The 14,765-nt window shown below is 40.1% G+C and overlaps 1 protein-coding gene and 1 pseudogene across 10 annotated transcripts in view; both read right to left on the bottom strand.

Moving 5' to 3' along the window:
- The window catches only part of TNRC6B (trinucleotide repeat containing adaptor 6B), a 272,807-nt gene that overhangs the window by 204,988 nt on the left and 53,054 nt on the right, over positions 1 to 14,765 (bottom strand). The gene's annotated exons all lie outside the window — the stretch shown is intronic.
- LOC100010773 (retinitis pigmentosa 9 protein homolog) overlaps positions 9,274 to 14,765 on the bottom strand; it is a 38,240-nt pseudogene continuing 32,748 nt past the window's right edge.

Here is a 14,765-nt window from a genome sequence, read left to right as displayed (position 1 = left end):
CAATGAGCATATACTAAAAGTCTGCTATGTTCTAGGGAGATACTCTGCTAGGTATGGGACTTAAAAGGACAAAAAAAAATGAACCAGTGTCTGCTCTCAAAGAAAGGAAAATGGCAGGAAGCCCTCACATCTCTTCTTACACCATGACTACCATGGATACTGTTATACCTGGGAATGATATAAGCCTAAGAAGCTGAAGATACAATGGATGGTTTTCAAAATGTAGGTCTTGCCACAATCAGATTACAAGTGGCCTTGGAAGAAAGTATGCTTTCCTGGACTACTTTATTTTTCACTTCACTTCCAACTATGTGCCCAGCCCCCAGGACAAGAAGGAAAAGCTGAAGGAGTCTTTCCTTTCCTTCCAACACTTTGCTTTTCTCCTATAGTGGGAACTAGAGCTGAAGCTCTAGACACCACAGCAGCAAGCTAGAGGTAAGCTTGAGTAGGAGAAGGGATCTTCCTAAATCCTGGAGATAAGAACAGTTATCCTCAGTGACAGCCACTGTTCTGTTACTCATGCCTATCCCTCATCAGCCATACCTTCCCTCCTTACTCCTTTCTGTTGATCCAAACCCTACCCATTCTCTGCAATCCAGCTGGACACCCACCTTCTCCAACTCCTCTGAACCACCAGTGCCTCCTCGCTTTAAGTTTCTATTGTAGCTATCCTCAGCAGCCTATTTTAATTCTTGTTCTCTCTGTGTGTACATGTCCCTTGAACTACACTGGAAGCTCTTTAAAGGCAGGGACTGGATCCTTATTTTATATATATATATATATATATATATATATATATATATATATATATATATATATATATATATATGCCTTGTAGAGGGAGGCATTCAACTCCCAAATGGAGATTTCCTGCCCAGAATTTTCCACACTTGATTCAGCTCCAAATCTCTGGCTACCTACAGGCCATCTCACTTTGAATGCTCCAATTACACCTGAAACTTGACATGTAAGAAACTGAACTCAATCTCCAAGACCTGTGTTGGTGAACCTACAGCACATGTGGGCTGCACCCCTCCCCTTCTCCACACACACCTGAAGACATTTCTCACATGCCCTGTCCCTCTACCTAGCAGCCAAATGGGAGCACTTCCTCCCTCCCTTTCTGGGGTAAGACATAGGCCTCACATGTAGTATGAGGGTTGCAGTTCAAGCACTTGGGTCTTTAATAAAAGGTTCACCATCACTGTCCTAGGCCAACCAGTATCCTCTAAGACAGTGATGGGGAACCTTTTGGGACTTTTTAGAGACTCTATGCCATGCCCTCCTCTGCCCCCCCCCCCCAGACTTCGTGCTATGCCCCAACCCCTGACTGCATGTAGGGTGTGGCCACCGATGTTCCATTAGGACACCAATATGTACAATTAGAGAACTATATCATCATTCCCTTCTTGGAGGTGACAGGGTTCCCAGTGTAGTTTCTACATAGTACATGAGTCAAATTAAAAGGAAAAGGGTCAATGACCCAACCCTTAGCAAAGCACTTATACTAGAAGAGGTCTTGATTAACCCATCCATCCAGAATGAGCATCATCCCCAAGTGCTAGATCGGTGGATATTCAGTAAAAATGGAAGGCTGCCCTGTGAGAAAGCAAGGTATCCCACATTGGGGTGGGTAGCTAGAATGGGAGTAGGTATGAATTTCTTGTCAGCCTCAGGCATTTGGTAGGCCTTTGAGGCACCAAGACCACAGGCTAGGAACCAGCAATTGTCTTCAATTTGTGGGTGTTTCTTAAATATCCAACAGTCTGAGGGACCCTCTTTAGCTACTGCTTCCCCCAATTGATTTAGGGAATTATCTTCCCACATAACTGGGTGTGCATAGTTCAAAACCCAGGAAAAGACCCATAATGTGAGGACAGGAATAGCCATGGGATCAGACCAGTTAAGTGTTAAAGCAACAGGTATCAACAGGAGGGATTAAGATAACAAAGAGAGAGGAAGAGAGGACTACTTATTCCAAAGTATCCTGCAGTTGTTTTTTTTCTACTTTGAAAGAGATATTCCACCAGCTCACAGGAATAGGTGTCCTGACCTCCTCTTCTGCCACCTGTTTCGGTGGGGTGGTGGGGATAAAGGATTTAATTCGAGAGACATGAGTCCATGTATTCTGCCCTTCCAGTTTTACAGTGCTGGGGATGGATAGGATGGTTCAATGGGGACTCCCCCATGAGTTGTTAGCTAGTACGATCCCCCCATTTGAGCTTGATGAATGGGGCTCACCCATAAGTTTGCTAAGCAGTTTATTTTAATTAGGGTCAGTGCATTCAGGAGGGTCTGGACACAATAAATTCTTTGCTTACAAAGCAAGACTACTGAGGGGAGTGGGGCTTGGCCATGCTGTGCTCAGCCCCTGAAATAGTAGAGAGGCTAGAATGAGTTGCCCCCAGTATTTGGGGTCATGGCCAGTCTCCCAGCCATCCAAGCCAGGGGCCTGTGCATGCCACCTTTGGCACACATGCCATAGGTTCACCATCACGGCTCTAAGGCCATCATTCACTTCCTTTCACAGGTTTTCACTGACTTTATATTTTGCTGGTCTCCAGTGTGCTCCACTGAAACCAAGTGTATATGCTTACCATCACCCACATACAACTTTATCTCTGATACATGGTGACTTTACACATTCTTTGTACCCTATACATGCAACTACCATCCTACCCCCATTTGAAATGTTCCTCATCAATCCATGTCCTTGTCTTCCTTTAAAAACCCAGATAGCCTTACCGATCACAAACTGAATACTCCTAGAGGACTGAAAAAAAAAACAACTTAACAACAAAACAACCAAGGAACCCTCCTGCTGGATTTAATTCAAAAGGTATGCCCCCTGAAAAGCCAGAATCCGAGAACACTCAGGTTTAAAGGGAAGACAGAAGGAAGGTCCCAGGACGCACACCCCCTCCCACCCAGAGCTCTGAGATTCCAGCAGCAGCAGGAACTTCTGGGTGGGAAAAGGTGCTGGTCTGAAGGGCAAAGTTTGAGAGCATGACTGCGCCAAGTTCAGAGCATCCAACACAGATGTCAGGGAAGGAGCTGGAGAGGGAGCATAGATCTGGCAGCCTGGCCAGAGTTGTGGAGATCCTCCATATTTGCTCCAGTCTTCCAGGAAGTTTAGGACTCAGAGCACACCCAGCCCAACTAAGCTGAACTTAATCCCATCAAAAGTCTCCAGAACTCAGGGAAGCCCAGGCTCCACACCTATCCTCATTGTCTGCTGGACTTTAAGCCAATCAAAAGTCTCCAGAGGACAAGGAAGCTTAAACCCCCAACAACCCTCCCCCAGAGACTACACCGAGAGAGCCTCTGTTAAAGCTCCAAGAGGGGAGACTGATAGAAGCCCCCCAAAAACAAAAAAATGAGAGGAACAAGAGCACAGAGAAATATGGGGAGTAAAGAAGGGGTGAATTTGAGCAAACAACAGAAGAAGAAGAAAGAAATTACAATAGACAGCTTCTACTCAGCAAATGGAACAGAGGGGGAGAGATCAACAAACGATAAATCAGAAATCACAGCGAATTGGATACAGGCTGTGGAAGAATTCAAAACACAACTAAGAGAGGCTGAAGACAATTGGGAAAAGAACTTAAAAATTAAGATAAGTCATCTGGAAACAGAGGCACTTGAACTAAAACGAGAAAATAGTGTCTTGAAAGCCAACATCAACCAGCTGGAAAATGAGGCAAAGGAGATGAAAGATGAGGCAAAGGAGATGAAAGATGAGGTAAAGAGGATGAAAGACTATCTTCAAAGAAAATCAGGCCAGAAGGAAAAGGATGACCAAAAAGCCAGAGATGAAATCCAACAGAATACAAGAACTGGAATTAAGTGACCTCACAAGGCAGCAGGACACTATAAAACAAAACAAAAAGAATGAAAAAATTGAGGAAAATGTGAAGCATCTCATTCACAAAACAGACGATTTAGAAAATTGTTCGAGAAGAGACAATTTAAGAATCATTGGACTACCAGAAGACCATGACAAAAGAAAAAGCCTGGACTAATACTACAGGAAATTATTTAGGAAAACTGTGCTGATATCCTAGAACAAGAGGGGAAAGTGGAGATTGAAAGAATCCACAGATCACCTCCTGTATTTAATCCTCAACTGAAAACACCCAGAAATGTTATAGCCAAATTCAAAAACTATCAGACCAAAGAAAAGATATTACAAGCTGCCAAGAAGAAGCCATTCAGATACCATGGAAACACGTTGAGGATAACATAGGATCTGGCTGCATCCACACTGAAGGACTGAAAGGCATTGAATATGATATTCTGGATAGCAAGGGAATTAGGTCTACAATCAAGAATAAAATACCCATCAAAACCGACTATATTCTTACAGGGGAAAGTATGGTCATTCAACACAATAGAGGAATTCCAAGCATTCGTAAAGAAAAGACCAGACCTGAACAGAAAATTTGATGTCCAAGCACAGAACTCAAGAGAATCATCAAAAGGTAATTTAAAAAAAAGGGGGGAGGAAACCAAACAAAACAACAAAAAATTTTAAGAGATTCAATAAGTTAAAATGATATGTATCCCTATAGGAAAAGAGGTCATTGGAAACTCTTAAAAACTGTTGCTATCACCTGGGCAGCTAGAAGAATTACACTTAGAGGGAACAGTGGCAAACTGTATAGGATGAAAGGACAAGACATAAATAAGTATATAGATATATGCATGCATAAATACATATACGTGTGTGTGTTTACACACATACAACCAGAGCAAAAATAAAAGAGGTTAATACTAAAAGAAATGGGAAAAGAAACAAATGGGGGTAAATTTATATGTCACAAAGAAGCTCATGGCGGGAGGGGGAAGAACATCGATACACTGGAAGGGTAAAGAGGTTGGAGATAGGAAATACTCAACTCTTACATGCTTTGAAACTAACCCAAAGAGGGAAGAACAATCCAATCCATTGGGGAAGAGAATAGATTTGCGCCCTATAGGGGAGTAGAAGGGTAAAAAACGGACTGGTGGGGAGGGAAGCAGTACAAGGGAGGGAGAGGGTGGGGGGGGGAATTTAAAAAAGACTACAGGGGAAAATAAGGGAGGGAATAAGAAGGGAGGGGGGTAGAAAGGGAAGTAAAATAAGGTGTGGGGGAAGTAGGGGAACTGACTATAAACAAACATTGGTGTAGAAGGAACTAGTGAAAGAAGAAAAGGCAGGACCAGGAGCAGAAATCAAAATGCTGGGAAATACACAGCTAGTAACCATAACTCTGAATGTGAATGGAATGAACTCACCCATAAAACTCAAGCAAATAGCAGAGTGGATTAGAATCCAAAACCCTAACATATGCTATCTGCGAGAAACACACATGAGGAAGGTAGATACACATAGGGTGAAAGTAAGAGGATGGAGCCAAATCTATTGGGCATCAACTGATAAAAAGAAGGCAGGAGTAGCAATCATGATATCTGACAAAGCCAAAGTAAAAATAAATCTCGTTAAAAAAGATAGGGAAGGCAATTACAGCTTGATAAAAGGCAGTATAGACAATGAGGAAATATCTGTACTCAATATGTATGCACCAAATAGCAGAGCATCCAAATTTCTAAAGGAGAAACTAGGGGAGCTCAAGGATGAAATAGATAGAAAAACTATACTAATGGGAGATCTGAATCTTCCTCTATCTGAACTAGATAAATCAAACCAAAAAATAAATAAGAAAGAGGTGAGAGAAGCAAATGAAATCTTAGAAAAATTAGAGTTAGTAGACATATGGAGAAAAATAAATACGGAGAAAAAGGAATACATCTTCTTTTCAGCAGCACATGGTACATTCACAAAAACTGACCATGTATTAGGGCACAAAATCATTGCAAACAAGTGCAAAAGGGCAGAAATAATAAATGCAACCTTATCAGACCACAATGCAATAAAAATAATAATTAGTAAGGGTACATGGAGAGATAAATCAAAAATTAATTGGAAATTAAACAATATGATTCTCCAAAACCGGCTAGTTAAAGAACAAATTGTAGAAACAATTAATAACTTCATTGAAGAAAATGACAATGGTGAGACATCCTTTCAAAACCTATGGGATGCAGCCAAAGCAGTACTCAGGGGGAAATTTATATCCTTGAGTTCACATATAAACAAATTAAGAAGGGCAGAGGTCAATGAATTGGGTATGCAAATTAAAAAACTAGAAAGTGAACAAATTAAAAATCCTCAGATGAAGACTAAGTTAGAAATTCTAAAAGTCAAAGGAGAAATTAACAAAACTGAAAGTCAAAGAACTATTGATTTAATGAATAAGACCAGAAGCTGGAACTTTGAAAAAACAAATAAAATAGACAAAGTACTAGTCAGTCCAATTTAAAAAAGGAAAGAAAAAAACCAAATTGACAGTATCCAAGATGAAAAGGGAGACCTCCCCTCTAATGAATAGGAAATCAAGGCAATCATTAAAAACTACTATGCCCAATTATATGGCAACAAATATGGCAATCTAAGTGATATGGATGAATACTTACAAAAATATAAATTGCCTAGACTAAAAGAAGAAGAAATAAATTACCTAAACAACCCCATATCAGAAAAAGAAATTGAACAAGCTATCAAGGAACTTCCTAAGAAAAAATCCCCAAGTCCAGATGGATTCACAAACGAATTCTATCAAACATTCAAAGAACAGCTAATCCCAATATTATACAAACTATTTGACAGAATAAGCCAAGAAGAGGTTCTACCAAATTCTTTTTATGACACAAACATGATGCTGATCCCAAAGCCAGGCAGGTTAAAAACAGTGAAAGAAAACTATAGGCCAATCTCTCTAATGAATATAGATGCAAAAATCTTAAATAGGATACTAGCAAAAAGATTCCAGCAAGTCATCACAAGGATTATCCACTATGACCAGGTAAGATTCATACCAGGAATGCAAGGATGGTTCAAGGAAAACTGACAAAAATCACATGATTATCTCAATAGATGCAGAAAAAGTCTTTGACAAAATACAACACCCATTCCTATTGAAAACACTAGAAAGTATAGGAATAGAAGGGCCTTTCCTAAAAATAATAAACAGTATATATCTAAAACCATCCGCAAACATCATCTGCAATGGGGATAAACTCAAAGCCTTCCCAATAAGATCAGGAGTCAAACAAGGATGCCCTTTATCACCTTTATTATTTAATATTGTACTAGAAACACTAGCCATAGCAATTAGAGAAGAAAAAAAATTGAAGGTATTAAAATTGGCAATGAGGAGACCAAGCTGTCACTCTTTGTGGATGATATGATGATTTACTCAAAGAATCCTAGAGAATCAACCAAAAATCTAGTCAAAATAATCAACAACTTTAGCAAAGTTGCAGGATACAAAATAAGCCCATATAAGTCATCAGCATTTCTATATATCTCCAACCCAGTTCAGCAGCAAGAATTAGAAGGAGAAATTCCATTTAAAGTCACCCGAGACAATATAAAATACTTAGGAATCTATCTGCCGAGACAAACACAGGAACTATATGAACACAACTACAAAACACTCTCCACACAATTAAAACTAGATCTAAACAATTGGAAAAACATTGATTGCTCATGGGTGGGACAAGCTAATGTAATAAAAATGACCATCCTACCCAAACTTATCTATTTAGTGCCATACCCATTGAACTTCCAAAAACCTTTTTTTTACCGAATTAGAGAAAACCATAACAAAGTTCATTTGGAAGAACAAAAGAAGGATATCCAAGGAAATAATGAAAAAACATACAAAGGAAGGTGGCCTTACAGTCCCAGATCTCAAACTATATTACAAAGCAATGGTCATCAAAACAATTTGGTACTGGCTAAGAGACAGAAAGGAGGATCAGTGGAATAGACTTGGGGTAAATGACCTCAGCAAGACAGTCTATGACAAACCCAAAGACCCCAGCTTTTGGAACAAAAATCCACTATTTGATAAAAAACTACTGGGAAAATTGGAAGACAGTGTGGGAGAAATTAGGTTTGGATTAACATCTCACACCCTACACCAGGATAAACTCAGAATGGGTGAATGACTTGAATATAAAGAAGGAAACTATAAGTAATTTACTTATTTGGGTGAACTAATTTAGGTCACCTAATTTAGGTGAATACAGAATAGTATACATGTCAGACCTTTGGGAAGGGAAAGATTTTAAAACCAAGCAAGACTTAGAAAGAGTCACAAAATGTAAAATAAATAATTGTGACTACATCAAATTAAAAAGCTTTTGTACAAACAAAACCAATGTAACTAAAATTAGAAGGGAAGCAACAAATTGGGAAACAATCTTCATAACAAAAACCTCTGACAAAGGTCTAATTACTCAAATTTATAAAGAGCTAAACCAGTTGTACAAAAAATCAAGCCATTCTCCAATTGAAAAATGGGCAAGGGACATGAATAGGCAATTTTCAGTTAATGAAATCAAAACTATTAATAAGCAAATGAAAAAGTGTTCTAAATCTCTTATAATCAGAGAGATGCAAATCAAAACAACTCTGAGGTATCATCTCACACCTAGCAGATTGGCCAACATGACAGCAAAGGAAAGTAATGAATGCTGGAGGGGATGTGGCAAAGTAGGGACACTAATTCATTGTTGGTAGGGTTGTGAATTGATCCAACCATTCTGGACTGTCTGCCCTTTGATCCAGCCATAGCACTGCTGGGTTTGTACCCCAAAAAGATAATAAAGAAAAAAACTTGTACAAGAATATTCATAGCTGCACTCTTTGTGGTGGTCAAAAATTGGAAAATGAGGGGATGCCCTTCAATTGGGGAATGGCTGAACAAATTGTGGTATATGTTGGTGATGGAATACTATTGTGCTAAAAGGAATAATAAAGTGGAGGAATTCCATGGAGACTGGAACAACCTCCAGGTAGTGATGCAGAGTGAAAGGAGCAGAAGCAGGAGAACGTTGTACACAAGAGACTGATACACTGTGGTACAATCAAACGTAATGGACTTCTCCATTAGTGTCAATGCAATGTCCCTGAACAATCTTCAGGGATCTATGAGAAAAAACACTATCCTCAAGCAGAGGACAAACTGCGAGAGTAAAAACATCAAGGAAAGGCAACTGCTTGACTACAGAGGTTGAGGGGACATGATCGAGGAGAGAAGCTAAATGAGCACCCTCATGCAAATACCAACAACAAGGAAATGGGTTCGGAGCAAGGACACATGTGATACCCAGTGGAATCATGCGTTGGCTAGGGGAAGGGTGGCTGGGGGTGGGGGGTTGGGGGGAGGAAAAGAAAATGATCTCTGTTTCTAATGAATAATGTATGAAAATGACCAAATAAAATAATGTTTTTTTTTAAAAAAAGAAATATTTTATATATCACTTACCAAATTTTTCTGAATCTTATCTGCTAAAGTACTGGTTTTAGCTTCACTAATATTATTTTGCTACCTTTTATTTTTATGTATAAATAAACAATGTGCTAGAACACTAAAAAACAAGAAAAAAACCCAGATGATAACTCATATCTGATGGGAAGCAATTCCCACTCACATGACTGGACTCCTTTCCCCATCCACATTTATTCCTATTTGCACCGTAGTTCTTGGCACTCACTGTGGTCAATTCTTTGACCAAGCCCCTATTTTCCATGTGAGTATGCTCTACATTTCTTAACAACATCAAGTCTCCTGAAGCTCATTTTCACCAATACCCCCTGGCACATGGGTATCTAAGCTGGATTTGGGCAAATTGGCTCATAATTTTCCCTGGCAGGAGCAAAAAGGGTGGTGATGGACACATGTATATGAGATCTGAGTATTTGGGAAGTATCAGGTCAAGGCAATGACTTAACCTAAGGAAGGAAAAGGGGAAAGATGGGTGTTCCTAGCCAAGTCAGGAAGAGGCCAAGTGAAGTCTGTTCACCATATAGTGCCTGGGAGAAGGAGCCCTAAAGTGCTAAAGTCGTCATTGGATTAGGACCATGTCTACTTCTTAATTCTGACTCCACTGTATCATTTCACCACAGGTCAGTCACTAGGTCAGAACATGTGGCAAATGCTGATCACATGGGCAGTTCTGAACTTATAAAATGCCCAGTACACAGTACAGAAGCCAATACACATTGATGACTAACTAAAAGTGGTATCATGTGCTATCTCTCCTGGGTTTTCCATAAAATTTAGAAGAAAGAGTTTTCAAAAGGATTTTCTCCATATGAAAACAACTGAAGTAATAAAATAATTGATATTCAGAATTATTCTCAAGTCACATTCTCCACCTAGTAACCAGGATACTGATTCCTAGGTATCACAGACTGGGGCCAATGGTCACCAGCTTTTACATCCTACATCCCAGCACTGGAAATACACTTGCATTTGACAACTAGTGTATTTAATATCAAAACAGGGACCAATGCTATATGGGACCAGAATGAGATTAAGCCTCTCTTCCCAAAGACTGAGGTGTATAGGAGAGGGGAGATGTTTGTATGTCTCTTCCCACGAGATCTTTGAAGCAAACAGCCCTTTGACAAAGGTAAGCAATGCTAAATGTGTTGTAACTGGCCCCATATGTCCAAACATCCAGTAGGGACTGGAGTTGATGGCATCTGAGGAGAGATACTCCCCAAACCCTCAGAGGATCCTGGAATCCTGAGGAGCAGATGTAGCTGACTGGAAGAGAAAGCCAGACATCCTCACTATGGTTCCAAGTGAATCATGGTACCACTGAGAGGAACCATAGTCAAAAGGAAAATGAGACTTTGAGAGGAAAATAACGAGCTTAATTTTAAACTAGCTGAGTCCAAATTACCAGGGTGACATCTACAGGAAGGCAGACATTTTGGTCAACAGCCCGAGGAAAAGATTAAGGCTGCACAGAAGAAATTATCAAGGCCTGTGCTACTGTACATTATCCTCTTTCATGCATTCTCAATCTCTCCCTCACCTCTAGCTCCTGATAAACAGGTTTGAGTCCTTCTTCTCCCAAAAAATATACTGAGACAACTATGATTCCATCTCTCTTCTCAGCTGAACCACATCTAGGTGGCAAGTGGACAGAATGCTGATTTGAAGTGAGGAAGGCCTGTTTTCAAAACCTGCCTTAGATACTGACTAGCTATGTGACTCTGTGCCAGTTATTTAACCGAGAGAGTTACCTCATCTGTAAAATGAGATAATAATCATACCTCCCAAGGTTGTTTGAGGATAAAATAATTGTAAAGCACTTTGAAAACCTTAAAGCAATACTTAAATACTAGTTCACTGCTATCAGCACCATTATTTTCACTATCTGCTAAACTTATTTTTTTTTGCTTGAGTTCACATTTTTATTGGGTTTTCTTTTGTTGTTGTTCTGAATTGGGGAGTAGATTGTACTGGGAAGGAAAGGAAGGATTTTCTGCTGACAAAAAAATGTTTCCCCCCTAAAACTCTTAGTGGATCAGTTACTTTTTGGAGTGCCAGATTCTACAACAAAATGATTACAATGGAGATAAGATATTTCAAATAGCTGCCTCTTTTTCCATTCTTCCACCATTAGATTTTGCAAGTATACAGCAAGGATATTCACTTTTAAGTCAGAAACAATGGAGTTTTATTATTCATCACTCAATAGAATGCACTCGTAACTGCTGAAGACCTCAACTTCTCAAGTCATGCTACTACTCCATTAACCCTCTGATCTTCTAGGGGAATCTCTCTTGGAAACACCTAGAATATTTTCGTATCTTATGCTTGATTTTTTTCAAAACTAATCACAAACTACAGTACACAGGGAGGAGGAGGATGAGAATCCAGCAGTGAGGCATATAAGAAACTCAACATCACGGTGAATTTATCACTGTTGGCAGTGAGGGCAAAATGCCATGGGGGGATGCTAACTATGCAAGTTTTTTGGTTCCTTTTTCTCTGTCAACTGAGGCCCTTTTGTGGCTACTTCTTCTTTACCTCTGACATTCAGCTATGATTCTGGAGTGACAAGGTAGATTCAAAGGAAATGACTTTTTAGTCAGAGTCTGAACTCTCATTTGACTCAGATTTGTGCTCTTTTTTCTTTTTCTTTTTCCTTTTCTTATGTTTCTCTTTCTTCTTTCTCTTATGCTTCTCCTTACATTCCAAGGAGCTGGAACTAGTGCCATCTTCATCTGAGGTAGAATCTTCTTGTATATTTTTTAACTGCTGTATCCTCACATCCTTTTCATGCCGCTTATTCTCTCTTATGATGTCATACATGGGATCGTCGTGTGCTACTCTGAATTGTTCTAATTTCTGATTGCCTTTGATAAAGAATGGGCATTCTTTGTCACCTGTTCTGTGTCCATACCATTTACAGCGCCAGCATTGCATAACCTTGACTTCTCTCCCCAGGGGCATCCAGAGTCCTTTAGTTGGAGCATGAGCCATAAATTTTCTGGCATGTTCATTGCCTGATACATCTGGGATACAGTCTTCTGGCTTAGTCTCATCTTCCTTAATAAGTCCAAGAGGAGGTTTTTCATAAAAGGACTCGAGGTGCTGCAGCTGCTGCCTCTGTTGTGCATCCCGACGCCGTCACTTCTGCTCCTGCGCTGCTGCTGCTCTAGCTCGGTGGCCTCCCGGACCCACTTGGGGCTGCTCTGGCGCTCTGGGCCTGCAGCTGCATCGGGGCCCGCCTATCTGCTAAACTTATTGAAAAACTTCACGTGTGATGCCTCCACTTCAGATCATTCTTTCAATTGAGCTTCCCCTTGACCCTCTAAATGAACTTCCTGTCAGGGTCAGCAGGGTCAGCAATAATCTCTTCTAGGACAAGCCTAATGGCCTTGGTTTTAGTCTTTATCCTCCACGGTATCCCTCTGCTACATTTTCCACTGTGAACTAGCCCTCCATATTAGATATTCTCCTAACTATCCTAACTATCAGCTCCATGACAGCAAGGGCTATGTCTTGTTTATACTTTCTCTCTCCTCTAGCACTTAGCACAGAGTTGAGCATACAGCTAATGCTTAATAAATGTTTGTTGTTGACCCTGCTACATTCTAGAGGTAACAGCAGAATTTTAAAAAGTTAATAAGAATGCCAAGGGCTTGTGTAAAGAAAGAAGTTAAGTGATTGGAAGGAAGAAACTGAAGGATCAACTATCTCAAGGGGTCAGGTAAGAGAAGCAAGTGAAAGGATTAGAGAGGAAGGGGAAGAATGAAACCAGTGTGTACTATCTCTGAAGATAAGGGAGGAGAGAGTACCCAAGGAGAGAAAGGATCATATATGCAACAGCAGGATGAGGACTAGGAAAGAATAAGGCCACTGGTTTTGGTGTTCGGGAGAGTCTTATCAGCAAAGAGGTAGGAATGGGGGATAAGGAGAAAACAAGACAGTGGGAAGTGAAAACTTCAGTTGGGATGTCTGTACTTACTTATGTTCTGAATCAAACATGCAAAAGGAACATTTCCTATATTCAGAACCCCCAAAACAATCTCTATGAAACCATGAACCTCTAGGTCATACTTGCTTTTTTTTTTTTAACCCATACCTTTTGTCATCTGTGATCAGGGCTAGGCAATGGGGGTTAAGTGACTTGCCCATGGTCACACAACTAGGAAGTGATTGAGACTACATTTGAACCCAGGATCTCTAATCTCTAGGTCTAGCTCTCTATCCACTGAGCCACCTAGCTCTGCCCTAAATCCCTTGCTTTTAAAGGAAGCATATAATAAGTGAGAGGCAGCATCCAGATTGTCCTGGGTGTGTATACCAACCATATTCTGAACTTTCATCTATTCTTTTTCATTCGTGAATATTTAAAAACGAGACAGTGGTACTCTTTGGAAAGAAATCACTGTAGCTTATCATTCCCTTAATAAAAAACCTGGAACAAAAAAGCATCATTGAGCAAAACAAATCTATGTGTGGCCATGTTCAAAAATCTCTCTCTCTTTCTGCTCTTTGGATTCATCCCTCCTCTGCCAGTGGATGGGTGACATCCTTCATTTGATGTCCTTCGGACAAGTGGCTACTCATTGCAATGGTCCATTATTAGGTCTTTTAAAGGGATGTTTCATGACAAAATGTTTGGTTCACTCTGCTACATCAGTTCAAACTACCCAGAATTCTCTGAAATTATCTCTCTGGTCACTTCTCACAGGGAATAGTATCCCATCATATTCACATAATGAAATTTGTTTGGACATCCCTCAGTTGTCTAAGAGGTCATCTAAGGCACTTACTTAGAAACTAGTTCTTTTCTTTTCCTCCTTTTAACTGCCCCCATACCCTGCCAGAATCAGGAAATCTGTTTTTCTGGTGGTTATTCCCTCCTTTTTAGCCTCAACCCTTCCACATTGTTTCCCAGTTACATTGGATGTCACCTCATACCCATATGTAGGAATTACTTTTCCACAGAAGTCTACTGGACATCTTGCTTCCTGAACTCAGCCTTCATTCTCCCAACTATATATCCTTGCTCTGTTCACTTTGCTGGGAATACCCTTTCCTTGTTGAAATTCTAGTCATGATTCATTTCTTAGTGACATTCTTCCACTTCTCACTTGTTTCAGTCTCATCTCCAATTCTCTACTTTTTCTTCTTGTGTTAGAATCAGATGTGTCCTTGCTCTTCTTCCTTCTTATGCCTCCTCTAAGACCCTGCTCTGTCAACCAGCCCTTTGACTTCCCCTTCATCATTGGCACTTTCTAGGAGAAAGAACATTGTCTGATATCTGTGTAATGCTTGGGCAAATCACTTAGATGCTCTGAGCCTTCATTTCCTCCCTTGTAAAATGAAGAAGCTGAACCCGAT

Source organism: Monodelphis domestica, chromosome 5 (assembly GCF_027887165.1).
Source record: "Monodelphis domestica isolate mMonDom1 chromosome 5, mMonDom1.pri, whole genome shotgun sequence".
In the NCBI taxonomy this organism is placed as follows: domain Eukaryota; kingdom Metazoa; phylum Chordata; class Mammalia; order Didelphimorphia; family Didelphidae; genus Monodelphis; species Monodelphis domestica.
The sequence above is the reverse complement of the archived record's forward strand: the minus strand, read 5'-3'. Positions and strand labels throughout refer to the sequence as shown.